This window comes from Macaca nemestrina, chromosome 2 (assembly GCF_043159975.1).
Source record: "Macaca nemestrina isolate mMacNem1 chromosome 2, mMacNem.hap1, whole genome shotgun sequence".
In the NCBI taxonomy this organism is placed as follows: domain Eukaryota; kingdom Metazoa; phylum Chordata; class Mammalia; order Primates; family Cercopithecidae; genus Macaca; species Macaca nemestrina.
In genome coordinates this window covers 143,322,321-143,338,394 of record NC_092126.1, presented here as the reverse complement: position 1 = coordinate 143,338,394, position 16,074 = coordinate 143,322,321, and the positions used below count along the sequence as shown (strand labels likewise).

The 16,074-nt window shown below is 40.1% G+C and overlaps 1 protein-coding gene and 1 pseudogene across 1 annotated transcript in view; one reads left to right on the top strand and one right to left on the bottom strand.

Annotated features, from left to right (window-relative positions):
- LOC105477623 (inositol 1,4,5-trisphosphate receptor type 1) overlaps nt 1-16,074 on the bottom strand; it is a 356,056-nt gene that overhangs the window by 280,320 nt on the left and 59,662 nt on the right. The gene's annotated exons all lie outside the window — the stretch shown is intronic.
- LOC112425933 (U7 small nuclear RNA) lies at nt 3,825-3,870 on the top strand (annotated as a pseudogene).

Below are 16,074 nucleotides of genomic sequence, written 5' to 3'. Positions count from 1 at the left end.
GGCTCCCTCTATTCCAGCCACACAACATGGCTCATTCCTTACTCAAACTACGGCCTTCCATATCTCCTTGATTTTGCAGGCTGCGTTACCTTTGCTGGAGTGCCTCTGTCCACCTAGTCACTATCTATCCATGTGGCAAGATCTTCAAGATCTTGAAGGCATCCCTGCCTTCTTAACCCAGACACACCTCCTCTTCCCACACAGCTCCCTATATTACCAGCTACACTTCACATTGTCAATTAGTTCTTCACACAACTATCTGCCCCTTTTGGGTGAGGTTAGCTCCAGGGCAGAAATAATGCCTTAATCCAACTTGGGATCCCCTGGCACCTGGCACATAATAGGTGTTCAGCAAAGCTCTGTGGAGTAACCAGAAGCAAAGGGGAGAAGAATAAAAGAGAAGTTAAAATAGAAAAAGATGAAAGCATGCAGTCCTAAAAGACAGTAAGGATCTCAGCAGTAGAGTATGCCTAGTTTTTACTTTGTCTCAGTTCACCCCAAAGTTTTTGATTTTGTCTTCTGAGGTTCTCCGAAACAACATCACTAGCTACCACAAAGTTTTAACACAAACTCTATGTAATGACCCTGGCCTCCAGGGCCCAACTATGTAAAAATCACAGACTCTTAATCTCCTTTTCTTCTCAGGTCTGTGCCTTCAGGCTCCCCCACCTTCACCCTACTGCACGAACTTTGGCATAGATTTCCAATGACCACATACCTGATAAATCTAATGAGCAGCAGTCTCACCTCTATTGTTTGACTTATTGGGAGTGATGATAGTGTCTATCATTGAACCTCTCATACCTTTAAGAACTAGCTCAAGGAGGGGCTCACACCTGTAACCCCAACACTGTGGGAGGCCAGGGCAGGTGGATCATTTGAGCTCAGGAATTCAAGACTAGCCTGGACAACATGGTGAAACCCCATCTCTACTAAAAGTACAAAAAAAATTAGCTGGGTATGGTGGTGCATGCCTGTAGTCCCAGCTACTTGTGAGGCTGAGGTGGGAGGATCATTTGAGCCCAGGAGGAGGAGGTTGCAGTGAGCTGAGATGGCACCACTGCACTCCAGCCTGGGTGGCAGAGTAAGACCCTGTCTCAAATAACAAAAAAAAACTAGCTCAAGTGTCACCTCCTCTGTAAAGCCCTCCATGACCCACCCTAGCCCCCAAGTCCACTGCACATGGTTGACTATTGTCTTCATTTGCCTATCTCTAACCTCAGTTTGGACTTGGAGTCTAGCATGTTCTATGTTATACTGCAAACCATTATCAACATGTCTCCTTTCCCACAACAATTTAAGTTGCAAGAAAAAAGGAGTTGATCTTCTTAGGCTTTATCTTCCCCCCTCCAACCTGGAGCATTACACAAATTCAACAAGGAATTACTCCATTAGCAATCACATCTTTTCTCCTGATCACTAGTGCTTCAGGAACGGATAACAGTAAGAGCGAAAGAAAAATAGTGACAACAAAGTATGAAATTGTCCAGTGTTACCCAGGTAAGGATTGAAGGGGAGACTCCACTTCTCTTCAATTAATGCTCATTGAACACATTACAGACCACACCCTACGAGCTTTCCACATATCAACTTAATCCTCACAACATTCCAATGAAATAGACATTATTATCCCCATTTTACAGATGGGAAACTGAGGCAAAGAGATTAAATGTCTTTCTTGAGGTCATACAAGTCATAAGTGGCACTGCCAGGATTCAACTCAGGCAGTCTTAACCTGCATTGCATTTCCTCTCAAGATATACACCTAGGAGAAAGACTGTGGAACAGAAGATTGCCTAAGCTGAACAGAGAAAGAGAGAGGAAAAGAAGAGAACGTGATAAACACTCAACTCTCCTGAGGAGGAAATTAAGAGAAGGAAAACTGGTCCTGTCTGCTCTTGGTGCCAACAGTATATCTAGTAGTGACCAAGGCCCAGGCCCAGGTTGGCTGATTATAGGTCAGAGTTGCACGGGAACAATGAAGGGAAGGTAGAGGAAAGAATCTGCATTGCATTCAGGAGGTTATGAACCTGGGAAACACCTCTATTTTTGCAGTGTGTTTAAGCGTGTGTGCGTGTGTGTGTGTGTGTGTGTATGTATGTATGTATGTTTCCCTGTTCACGTATCCTGGGCCAAAGAGTCCTGGCTATTTCTCCCCACTCTCAACTCTGACCTGGCTCTGAACTCTAATTCTAGCTGGCCTCACTTGGCTGAACTGACCCACCTATTCCTTACCTTTAAGCTCTTTATTTATTCAGAGCTGAGGTTCTAGGAGCTGATTCAACAGATAGAGGTTTGCTCATAGTAGAGACTGGAATAAAGGTCAATAAATTCTGGGAAAACAACTCCTGTGCAATAAACTACCACTCGTACATAAAGTCAGAGTTCATTAAGGTAACTGTCCATCTGAAAAGCAATTATTAGACTCACGAGTTGAGGGTGGCTCTTAGAAGATCTATCCAACAGGAGAAGGAATGAAGACAGCCTTGGAAAAATCTGAGGTTCAGTTTTCCAATTTGGCTCTGAATTTGGCTTATGAAATCTTACAAGTCACTGACATTTTATTTGTCCTCTGAATTTATAGATCTCCTCTCCATCTCCAACATACTTTTATGCAGTTCATTTGAGGATATGTTACAGCTCATTGTACAGGGATTTGGCTACCAGGAAAAGCAATGGGCAAGACGGGGCCAGCATTACACCACTCAGATTCATTAGGAGTGAAGCTGAACTTCCTGGCACAAACCTTAGGTCAAAATGGCAATAAATGAAATGGACAAGGAAACAACTGCAGCCTAATGTTCTCAAACATCAATATCGCTTTTGATGTTAATATACTTAGTGGAACATGAAAATCACTTTTCAAACCACTTGGACATTCATCTCCAAATTTCTGAAGTTGCGCTCACTTTAATTCCCTAGAAGTTGACATTTTAATTCTGTTTCAATATCAATCACATTTCTGCTTAGCAGAGAGTCAGTGGTTCAATTGTTTGTAGAAACCAATCTAGTTCAAAAGAGAATTGGTAGCCATTCCGATCTTCGTCTTGGGGAGATAATCAATACAGCCTGCTCTCTGTGGGAACACGCTCTCCTGCAGGCCAAGGGGAGATGCTGACCCCAAGCAGGAAGGAGAAAGACTGTTTATTTCTTGGCACCAGGAGGCAAAATTTAATTTAACTTTAAGTGTCCATGAGCTTTTCATCCTCAAAGTGCTTCACAAATATTAACTAATTAATCTTCTCAGTACTGCTGCATATTACATAAGCTCTTTCAGGGATAAAGAACAAGGGAGGCACTGAATGGACCAGGTGGTAGAATTAGGAAGATAAGAAACTAACCTCACAATGAAAAACCTTTTACCTGGAGGTGCTATTAGTGGTTAGGGCAGACTGCAGTGCTAGTGGTTGTGACTATTCTATTAATTCTAGCAGTTTAAAATCAGTAAGAAAAATAATGCTGAAACTAGGGCTGCAGTGATAATGAGCTGAAGGTTCTTTCTGGAACTAAGCCTCAGTTCCCTCAACTGTCAAGTGAAGCTGCTTACAGAACAAACCCCAGAGGGTGCTTATGAGGAATCAACAAGGTGACACATTCAAGATCTTATCACAGAGGAGCCTACCAGTGCTCAGTACACACCAGCTGTTATTAAATAAAAAAGGTGCCATGGCTTCCAGGTGTCTGAGCAAAAAATGGGTTAAACAGCTTCAAAATGTTTGCAGGTATTGTCCGTATTTTCATTTGTGAGAGACAATGAATTTAGCCAAATTGTATGCACCTCTTTCATGAGTTGAACTGTGTCCCCCCTATAAAATTCCTATGCTGAGTGTTACAGCTCTTTTAGAATTTGTCTAGTGCTGGAAAACCCCTTTTTTAAACTCCTATGTTGAAGTCCTAACCTTCAGAAGTTCAGAAAGTGTCTCAGTCAGTTCAGGCAGCTGTAACAAAATATCACAAACTAGGTGGCCCATAAACAACAGAAATGTGTGTCTCAGAGTTCTGAAGGCCTGGAATTCCAATATCAAGATGCCAGCAGATTTGGAGTCAGGTGAGGGCCCACTTCCTGGTTCGCAGATGGCACCTTCTTGCTGTGTCCTCCCATGGTGGGAGGAACAAGGGGGCACTAATCCCCACCACCTCTCAAAGTCCCCAGCTCCTAACACTACCTTGGTTATCAGGTTTCCACATAGGAATTTCAGGACAAAAACATGCGGAATGTGACTCATTTGGTAATTCATTCATTACAGATGTCAATAAGATGAGTTCATACTGGAGTGGGGTGGGACCTATTCCAACATGACTTAGATTCTTATAAAAAGGGTACATTTGGAGAAGGCCACACCTGCACAAAGAACACATGCAAACATGAAGGCAGAAGAAATAGAGCAGAAGCCAAGGAATGCGAAAGCCCTCCTGTCAACCACCAGGAGCTAGGCAAGAGGCATGACGGATTTCTTCCCATGTCTTCAGAAGGAACCAATCCTGGCCGAGCACGGTGGCTCATGCCTGTAATCCCAGCACTTTAGAAGGCCGAGGAGGGTGGATCAGCCGATGTCAGGAGGTCAAGACCAGCCTGACAAACATGGTAAAACCCCATCTCTCCAAAAATACGAAAATTAGCTGGGCGTGGTGGTGCGAGCCTGTAATCCCAGCTACTCAGGAGGCTGAGGCAGGAGAATCACTTGAACCCAGGAGGTGGAGGTTGCAGTGAGCCAAGATTGCGCCATTACACTCCAGTGTGGGTGACACAGTGAGACTCCATCTCAAAAAAAAAAAAAAGAAAGAAAAAAGAAACCAATCCAGCTGACACTTTAATTTAGGTGACACAATAAATTTCTGTCATTCAAGCCATTCAGCTTGTGGTACTTTGTTGCAGCAACCCTAGCAAATGAATAAAACCTCTATATACGATCAGTTTTGTTTAATAAACAACCATGAACCCACCAAATCCTACACACAAGCATACTGGTCTGTGAAGTCACAGGTACTCAAAAGTATCCTGAATGAAAAAATCTAGCACCATTCAATCTTGATGCCAAAGACAGTAAAGGGAGCACTGGACATCAACACAACTCAGGGTACCAGAATCAAGCACCCTGCAATTTGGTAGGAAATCAAATTTTTATCACCCAAACTTTACGTGGCTTATAAAAACCCAACTTATGTAATAATTCTCAATATGCATAAAGAGAGGACAAATTTTTTTTTTTTTTTTTTGAGACAGGGTCTCGTTCTGTCACCTAGGCTGGAGTGCAGTGGTGTGATCACAGTTCACTGCAGCCTCGACCTCACAGGCTCAAGAAATTCTCCTACCTCAGCCTCCCAAGTAGCTGGGACCACAGGTATGCATCACCGTGCCCAGCTAATTTTTTTCATTCTTTGTAGACGTAGGGTCTCCCTATGTTGCCCAGGTTGGTCTTGAACTCCTGGGATCAAGCAATCCTCCTGCCTTGGTTTTTCGAAGTGCTGGGATTACAGGTGTGATACCCAGCCAACAAATTAATTTTTACATGGTCTTCACTACTCCTGAGGTATGCATGGGCCAAGACACACCAATTGGCTCCCTGCTGTTCAGCTTTCTTACTGTTTCTCCAACACTGCACGTACCTACACCATGGCTTTTACCCTTGGTGTTCCTGATGCTAGCATACCATGTCCCCATGGATACATGTGGCCAGCTCTTCCTAAACTTGTAAGTGTCAACCTCTATGTTACCTCCTCCAGAAGATCTCCCCAACTGCCCTATCTAGTGCTGGCCCACCCATCCCACCCCCAGTCATGCTGCATCACATCATCTTTATTTTATATTCTTTCCAGTGTTTATCACTCTGATGTAATCTTGTTCATTATGTATTGTTTGCTTCTTGGTGTCTCACTCCACTAGAATGTAAGTTCTATGAGGGCAGAGACTACATCTGTCTCACTCAGCACTATCTCCAGTGCTTAGCATGGTGCACAATGCACTGCATGAACTTAATATTTTTTGAATGAATGCATACCACCTTCAAAGGTGAGTCATTTTTAGCTAAGTGCAAAGTCTTGCAGTTTATTCAAGGGAGAACCACTAGCCAGTGCAATTATAAGATCCTGGAAAATCTCAACATACAGGGTTGGCAAATCTAAAACCTGAGATATTGGTAATGCATATTTAAATGATCCCTACTATAAACAATTTGTTCAATGTAATATAAACAGGCCAGATAGTCCTTCCTAAGTAATCTTAGTGTAAACAATTAGTCCAACTGCTTCACTCACTATCTTTTTGCACATACTATCGGTAAAATAGTATGTGCAAACAAAACAAATAAAATAAAAATTAAGAAATCACAAGTCAACCTTTTAATAAAACTGGGACTATTACAATCCAAAATGCAAACCTACTTGGTGCAACTTAACATTATTGTCTAATAATTTTTCTTATAAAAAATAGAAATTGAGAATTATTTTTAGAATAGCAGATATTTTGATGAGCTGTATCTAAATTCCAATCTTTTACAGTAGGCTTGTCCAACCCACGGCCCAGGACGGCTTAGAATGCAGCCCAACGCAAATCTGTAAACTTTCTGAAAACATTAGGAGATTTTTTTTGCATTTATTTATTTAAGCTCATAAGCTGTTGTTAGTATATTTTCCGTGTGACGATTCTTCTTCTAACATGGCCCAGGGAAGCCAAAAGATTGGACACCCCTGTTTTACAGGTTCAAAATGTAAACAAATGTTAAAGACAAAATTGAATAAATGTCAATGGCCTAGGAGCTCAATTCAACTTGTCTAAATCATTCCTCTAAGAAAAATAGCCATCCTGAGTCATGAGCTCTGAATCCTCAATGTGACCTTTAGAGCAAAACAAACAGTTATCTGTTTATATTTTAAAATAGTTATTGGCAGGTCTATTGCTCATGTTCTTTTAACCCACGTTAAATTAAAAAATAAATCCTTTAAGTCATTCAGGTTAAACCATGAATATTACAAACCAATGCTATGATTAAAAATAATAATAATAAAGAAGTCCCCAGACCAATTTAACACCACCCCAAATCCACTCAGATCCAAAAATCAGAGTTAAATTAACTAATATCCATTCTTTCTTATTTTCTCCTTTCCTCTTCTTTTTGGCCTATATTGAGCATTGGACCCAAAAAAGTAAGTTTGAACCTAGAAATGTAGTGAGTTTCAGTTCTTAGGACACATATTACATAAAATTATGTATTTGCAAAAGTCAAAAGGTTTAAAACCCCACCCACTACCTGCCAAAAAAAAAAAAAAAAAAGCTGGAAAGCTGGTCAAATCAAGCTGGGATTTCTTGAGCCATTATTAACCACTTGGTCACATTATCATTATCAGTCGCTGGAATTGGTCGTATATTTTTAGGACAGTACAGGTAGACAATGGGAAATTCCATGTCGTCCTTCTCCATTAGGGCAGCTGCTGCATTTGTTAAGATGGAATTTCACTCTCATCATTATCAATTACAGGAAGAATCAGCTACTAGGCCAAGCAGATCATCTCATTTCATATGAGACTACTTATTCAAAACGACTCAGCACTTACAAACATATATTACATACATACAATCAGCAAATCACAGCTAACCAGGTCAGCTGCTGAAAATAAATCAGGAGACATTAAACCCAAGATTCTCCTCCTCGTTCTATGGACATCTCCAGCAGAATCAATGAACACAGGACCTAAGGCATCAGCCTGCATCCTCAAAGCAGCAAGGGGCCATCTTGAAATCAATTCATTGGCCTCCAAGTTGTCTAGGATCCTGGATTCAAAGCACCTATGTTTCAGCAAAATTCTAAAGGTTAAAAGAACACCAACAAAAAGCCAATCAAATGAAGATAGAGTTCTAAAGCATTCACTAACCACTCAGTCACGTTATAATAAGCCACTGTCGCCTCTATTTCTTCCCTCCATGAGACCTTGGGGATAGATTAAGTGGCAGAGGCTAAATTACTGTATCTACTACCCACATGCTAAAATTAATCTGTTCCTCCAGAACTATTCAAGAAGATTCTTTCAAGGCTGTAATGTGACTAACATTTTTTTCTTTCTCCTTAAAAGAAAAAATCCAAATCCAGTTCTCTCTTCTTCCAGAGAAAGCTTAATATGAAAGTCGCCTCTTATGCTTCTGGATTATTCCATAAACACATGATTTAAAGAAAGAAGGAAAAAACAAATACTATTCAATTTGGTTTTTCCTTCTTTCTTTAAAAATAGTAGTCAGGGGCCGGGCACGGTGCACGCCTGTAATCCCAGCACTTTGGGAGGCCGAGGCGGGCAGATCACGAGGTCAGGAGATCGAGACCATCCTAGCTAACATGGTGAAACCCCGTCGCTACTAAAAATACAAAAAATTAGCCGGGCGTGGTGACGGGCGCCTGTTGTCCCAGCTACTCGGGAGGCTGAGGCAGGAGAATGGCGTGAACCCAGGAGGCGGAGCTTGCAGTGAGCCAAGATTACACCACTGCATTCCAGCCTGGGCGACAGAGCGAGACTCCATCTCAAAAAAAAAAAAAAAAAAAAAAAATAGTAGTCAGGAAGTTGATATAAACATTCAGCATTAAGAACTCTACAAAATAATAAATAATGTATGTGTATACCATCAATAAAATTTTATTACCTTTTTTTAAAAAAATCTATATAATATTCTGAGACCTGAGAAAGAACCTTATTACATTAACTGGGGGAGGTGCCTTTACCTTTTATTGGTGAAATATAAGAAAAAGTAGCCTACAATTTGCTCCCCACGTTTTGTTTGTCCATCTGTGCATCCACCAATCCATATATATGCCAAATGCAGTATTTCTGTGCTGCAGTTACTTAGGCATTTCTTAATTTATGCATAAGCCAAGTACTATTCTAAGGTTGTTTCAAATAGTATACTATTTAATCTGATGAGCCAGGACTATTTTCTCCATTTTACAGATGAGGAAATTGAGACAGAGAGAGGTTAAGTAAGTCACCCAAAATCACAGAGCTATTTAGTAAGACAGCCAGAGTCAAAACCAAGCAGTCTGGCTCTAGAATTCATGCTCTGAACCGGTACATAACACTGCCTCTTAGGAGCGGAGACTAGCATGTCAAATTGGGAGGCCCTATATAGTTTAGTGATTAAGGGTATTAGAAAAACCTTGTTCCTATACAGGCTGTCATTTACTAGCTGGGTGACCCTACACAAAGTTACCTAATCTCCCTGGGCTTCAGGTTCCTTTTGTGGATTATACGGATTCTCCCACAGTGTGTGGTATGGATAAAAATAATTTAAAACACTTAGTAAAACAGATAGCTCCTAGTAAGGAATCCATTAACTATTAGCTTTAAAAATAATTACTTCCATGTGGCAAAATGCTTTGGCAGGCATGTCCACAAACTGCCCTCTCTGATTAGACTCAAAAATACCAGAGAACAATTATTTTTACTCATCTTGGCATGCAAAGAATTGTGCCCAAAATAACTGATATGTAAAGGTTCCTGCATTTGAGATGCTTAAATTGAGTCATTAAAAGCAAGTTTTTATAAAAATATACTTACAGAGAACATAAGACTTTTAAAATATATAAAGTTGTCTATACTTTTTAACCTTTAAAGTTTTTAGAGCAAATTAAAACTTTTTGAAAATTTTTAATCAAATTAATGCATGCACACATTTTTAACATCAAATATTACTCAGTAACTCAATGGAATGATAAAAAGGAAAAAGGGACTATTCAAGGTTAAAAGACTCAGAAGAGACTAGAGAGACATAACACCCATACACAAGAGGGGGCTTTGTTTGGAACCTGATTTGAATGTATTAACTATTTTAAAAAACAGCTTTTTCAGGTGGGCACAGTGGCACAAGCTGTAGTTAACTACTCAGGAGGCTAAGGCAGGAGGATCATTTGCACCTAGGAGTTTGAGACCAGCCTAGGCAACATAGCAAGACCCCATCTCTAAATAATACTACTAATAATAAAATTAAAGAGTATTTTTTTCAATCAAACAAAATTCAATATGGTAATAAGGAACTGTTAGTTTTATTAGGTATGATAATAGTATTGTGATAATGGTATTGTGATTATGATAATGGTATTATCTAAGTAGATGTCCTTTTTCTTGAGATGCATTTGGAAGTATCTGGGGTCAAATGGCATGATATTTGAATTTTTTAAGATACCAGCAAAAAAAAGAAAGAAGACAGATGAAACAAAAATGGTAAAATGTGGAATACTGTTAAGTCTGGGGGGTTCTTGGGGGCTAACTGTATCACTCTATTTTTCTGGATTTGAACCTGCACCAGGAGCTCCTTTTCCCAAATGCCTCTCCAGAGAAGACATATTCATAGTTCTTGTACTTCCTAGTCATTATTTTCCTTTTAAAAAGATTGCTATTTACTTGCCTATGTATGTTTTCATTTTTTAAAAAAGTAGTCCCTTTAATTCCTATTGCATCACCTACAATAGCTCTTAATGGCCCAACTTTGATATTATTAGAGCCCTCTTCACTTTTCCACGTCTTTCCATTTCTTACCATCTACTGTTTATATTTTTACTTTTATATCATCGAGGTTGATTAGCATTACTGTTTTATAACCACAAGCTTTGTACTTTGTCTATAAATTGATTCTGTGTTTATATTATAACCATGTAAACATTTTCTATGCATCTCAAATAATATCATATGAATACATTTCAATTTTAGCTCAGTTTCACTTTTTCCTGGAGTTTCTAATTGCTTTTATTTTTCCTTGCACCATTTGCCATTAGTATGTCCTTAACTTTCTTCAAACTCTTCATCATATCAGGCCTTCTATTGGGTAGCTGTATGTCCAATTAAGATTTTCCCCCTACATCTTAGATATGTTAAACCTGCCAAATGATGGAAGAAATTCTAACTCAGAATATCTATTCTTAAGCATATGTTTCAATTTTTTAAACTGAATTGAGAAGCTGGCCAGTTTGAGAATGGTCCAAACACTTTTATAAGCTTATTCTGAGGGGACAAATGATGTTCTTGTAGGAAAGAGAAAATAAAGTGAAGGAGGTGGTTTTAAAAAGAAGCTTATGTGGATGTAATAAAATTCACTTTATAACTAGAGGGTTTCACCATAAATTTATGAATACCAGTGAATTTATAGTGAGTGCTAAAATAACCATATTTTTTTAGAAGGGAGGTATGCATCCTCATGAAACTCTAATTACATTTACATTTAGAATAATTGGGAACACCCCTACCCCCATCGGGCTTCTGAGTCATATCCCTACACTATAACTTTGATAGAGGAAAAAAAGTATAAAATCTTCAAAAATAATGCAAAGGAAAAAGAAACCTCAAACAATTAGTTTACAAACAATGCCAAGTGCTAAAGAAATATATAATCCTTGAAGCTTGAAAGCCACAGATCACTATTCAGAGGTCTGTCAAAAGCTTTAGCCAAAATATTTCATCAAAAGCAGGCCCAACTGAACACAGGCAAAAAGGAATTATCATGGCCAGCCTGGGCAACATAGCAAAAACAAAAAAGAGTGGGGGGTGGCGAATGACACAGTGGTATGGTTTGGCTGTGTCCCCACCCAAATCTCATCTTGAATTTGTAGCTACCATAATTCCCACTTGTCATGGGAGGGACCTGGCAGGAGGTAATTGAATCATGGGGGCAGGTCTTTCCCATGCTGTTCTTGTGATAGTTAATAAGTCTCACAAGATCTGATGGTTTTATAGAGGAGAGTTCCTCTGCACATGCTGTCTCTTGCCTGCCACCATGTAAGATGTGTCTTGCTTCCTCTTCACCTTCAGCCATGATTATGAGGCCTCCACAGTCATGTGGAACTGTGATTCAATTAAACCTCTTTCCTTTATAAATAACCCAGTCTCGGGTATGTCTTTATTAGCAGCGTGAGAACAGACTAATACACACGGTGATTAAGAGTTGAGACTCTGGGCTCAAGTCATCAAGTGTCAATCACTAAATTGGTGATATCCGGCTGTAAAAATCTTAGTACATTGTCCTTTCTGTAAATACTTGCTATCTGATTAGGTGTTGTGAGGACTAAATGAGAGACTGCATACAAAACATTCAGCACAATGTTAAGTAACGGCTAGTCACTGATAATAGTATCCACACTCAAAAGCTATCTTGTGCCTGAATGCTTGACCATTTCTCCTCAAAAGAGCTTCTCTGATGATCCTTGGTATTTACTCAAAGAAGCCGAAAAAGTATGTCCACACAAAAACCTGCACAGGGATGTTTATAGCAGCATTATTCATAACTGCCAAAACTTGGAAGCAATCAACATATCTTACAGTAAGTGAATGAATATGTAAACCATGGTATATCCAGGCAATGGAATATTACTCAGTGCTAAAAAGAAATGGGCTATAAAGCCATGAAAAGACATGGAGGAAATTTAAATGCACATTACTAAGTGAAAGAAGCCAATCTGAAAAGGTTACCTAGTGGAAGATTCTAACATTATCACATTCCGGAAAAGATAAAACTAGGGAGACCAAAAAAAAAAAAAAAAAAAAAAATCAGTAGTTGCCAGGGGTTGGAGGGAGGGAAGAATAAATAGGAGGAGCACAGAGATTCTTAGGGCAGTGAAACTATTCTGTATGATACTTCAGTGATCTACAGATACATCCCATTATACATTTGTCCAAATCTGTAGAATGTATGACTTCGAGAATGAACCCTAATGTAAACAATGGACTCTGGGTGATAATGATGGGTATAGGTAGGGTCATCAATTGTAACAAATGTACCACCCTGATAGGGGTGTTACTAGAGAGAGAGGCTGTGCACCCTGATGGGGGGGCGTTACTAGAGAGAGGGGCTGTGCACCCTGATGGGGGATGTTACTAGTGAGAGACGCTGTGGAGTAGGGGAAGGGACATATGAGAAATCTCTGTACCTTCCTATTAATGTTGTTGCAAACCTAATAAATAATAATGTTTTAACTAAATTAGAAAAAAATGTTCCTTTGATAATTCTATTTCTATGCTACCCATCACATAGTTAATATTTGCACATGTGAACGAAGAGCTAGGGGAAGGATCTCACAGGTAAATGCAGCATGACGCAGTGTCTAGGAGCACAGACCCTGGAGCTGAACTGCCTGCGTGCAAATCCTGACTTCAAGCCATGTGATGTTAAGCAGATGGTTTAATTTCTCCCTGCCTCAGTTTCCTCATCTGTAAGACAGACAAGCCTCATTATGCAGTTGCAAGGATTAAATTGGCTAATATTTGTACAGCATTTAGAATAGCACGGGGCACAAAAGTAAGAGCTGTATAAATTTTTTGTTAAGTAAATTGCAGTGTTGCTCATGATGGTAAAACATAAACAGCTTGAAAGTTTATCATTCAGAGAATGGCTAATTACACTCTGGCACATCCTTACTATGGAATAATCCTCAAACGCTGAAAAAAATGAGATGGTAGATTAGTAAGTTTCCTCCATGTCTTTTCACAGCTTGATAACCCATTTATTTTTAACACTAATATTCCATTGCCTGGATATACCATGGTTTATTTATTATTTTGCTATTGACGTTAACAAAAAATGGGTTAAGAAAGGAGTCAGGTGAAAAAACCAAATTGCAGAAGAATAATTACATGTTTAGAAAATTCATAAAAATGTATGTTTTAATATACACCTATATGCCTCAAATGAATAGGAAACATCCTGGAAAGATACACACCAAACTGCCAAAAGTAATTGCTTGCCTCTGAAGACCGAGTTTCTAGTCCTGTCTCTATAATAACTACCTGTACAATCTTGGCTAAATCACCTAACTCAGGAAACACCTAAGGTAGTTTCCTCACTTAAAGCAGGAGAGGCAGGGATGACTGGATTCAGTAATGCCTCTCATTGATTCCAATCCCCCAAATACCCTGACTTTGATTATGGGATTCTGGTGCTTTCTATAAATAAAAGCAATGAATTCTCCAACACTTCATCCTTTATTAGAAGCCCTGTGGAACATGGTGTGTTGTTTCAAAAGCACAGCCTATGACAGATGGAAACACATTCCGTGGGTACAGTTCCATCCCCAGATCATGCTCTCAGTAACGAAATCATTCTTCACCCCCGGCCCCCACACATGAATGCCGTGTGCTCCTAGAGAAGATAATTGCCTTATCCATTGATATAAGAGCAACAGTTCCTTTATTGCCATTTTGCTTTTTGCCCTGGATTATCATCAGAAATGTATTTACACTATCATTCATAAACATATGTAACCCGATTAATCCACCCACAAGCAGGAAGACAAGAAACTGCCGTTTTAAAATCAGGGTCAGGTTGTCATCCTCCATCCAATCACCAGTGAGACAGATACTTTGAGTCACTGGCCCCCATCATGATTCTAGGTCACCACTGGGTGAACCGAAACCTCAGTCCTCAGTCTCTGCCCATCTGCTCTCTCTCATTGATGTAACCTGTAGCCACACTCTCACTCCTTCCCATCCAGCCTTCCTGCCACCCTACGACCCCTTTCTCTCCAGCCCAACCCACCAGTGAGCTCACCACCATAGGTCCCCAGCACCTACACCATTGCCTGGCACATAGCCAGCATCAAAGACCACAATTCAATTGATTTGCGCCCACAAAAAACATTTACTAACTAGGCCAATACATGTAATTACCAGACTAATCTTCCTAAAGCAAAGTACTGATTCCTTCTGCAACCCGGCGAAAATGTATTCTCTAAAACCTGGAGCACCTATGATGTGCCAAACACTGTACTCATTTCTGACAAAATAAAAAATGATACACTGCTAACCTCACAGGTATCAGTGGGCCTCTGTTCCTACCAAAGCGAACAGAATTCATCACTAACTATGCCACTCAGTGACTATGATCTTGGGCAAGATACTTAAACTCTCTGAACCTGTTTCCTCATCAATAAGATGGGATTGCCCTCACTGCTAAATGAAGTAATGCACACAACACATTTAGCGTGGTAAGATACCAATAAAAGTTCTTTTTAAAATTAATAGTAGTAGTAAGGCTGGGTGCTGTGGTTCACACCTATAATCCAAGCACTTTGGGACACCAAGGAGGGTGGACTGCTTGAGCCCAGGAGTTCAAGACCAGCCTGGGCAACATGGCAAAATCCCATCTCTATAAAAAATAAAAAAAAAATGTTAGCCAGGCTGGGCATGGTGGCTCACGCCCATAATCCCAGCACTTTGGGAGGCCAAGGTGGGTGGATCATCTGAGGTCAGGAGTTCCAGACCAGCCTGGCCAACATGGTGAAACCCCATCTCTACTAAAAATACAAAAATTAGCCAGGCGTGGTGGCAGGCACCTGTAATCTCAGCTACTCCGGAGACTGAAGCAGGAGAATCACTTGAACCTAGGTTGCAGTGAGCCAAGATCATGCCATTGCAATCCAGCCTGGGCAACAAGGAGACTCTGTCTCAAAAAAAAAAAAAAAAAAAAAAAAAAAAATTAGCCAGGCGTGGCGTGGTGGTATGCACCTGTAGTCCCAGCTACTCGGGAGGCTGAGGTGGGAGGACTGCTTAAGCCCAGGAGGTAAAGGTTACATTAAGCTGAAATCACACCACTGCAATCCAGCCTGGGCGACAAGGCAAGACCCTCCATCAAAACAAAATAATAATAATAATAATAGCAAGAACAAACTTCAAATGTCTTAGTCAATCAAAGACTTCAAAATCTGGTACCAATAAACCACTTAAGCCTCAACATCACACACCCTGTCTACCTGTCAAAAAAATAATAGCTGGAGTCTGCCCATCTGTGTCTTTGGTCCTGTAATTCACTGTAGAAAAATGTCCCACTCCTCTATCCCAACCCTCACTCCATTCATCTTTAACTCCCACACATCCTTTGTTACCTGGCTTAATATGCCTTCTCTACTCATGATAGCACCTCCCACCACAATAAACTTCATCTATGGTCCCACAGTGCCATGGCACTTTAAAACAGCACCTCATCTATTCTTTATAGTGCACTCATACAACATGCTTTTGTGATGAAAGACACATCTGTTTTGTGACAGATGTTGCATTTTGTGTCGGGGATGCTGGGGTCAACGAGAAAGTCCCTGCCCACAGTCCAGCTGT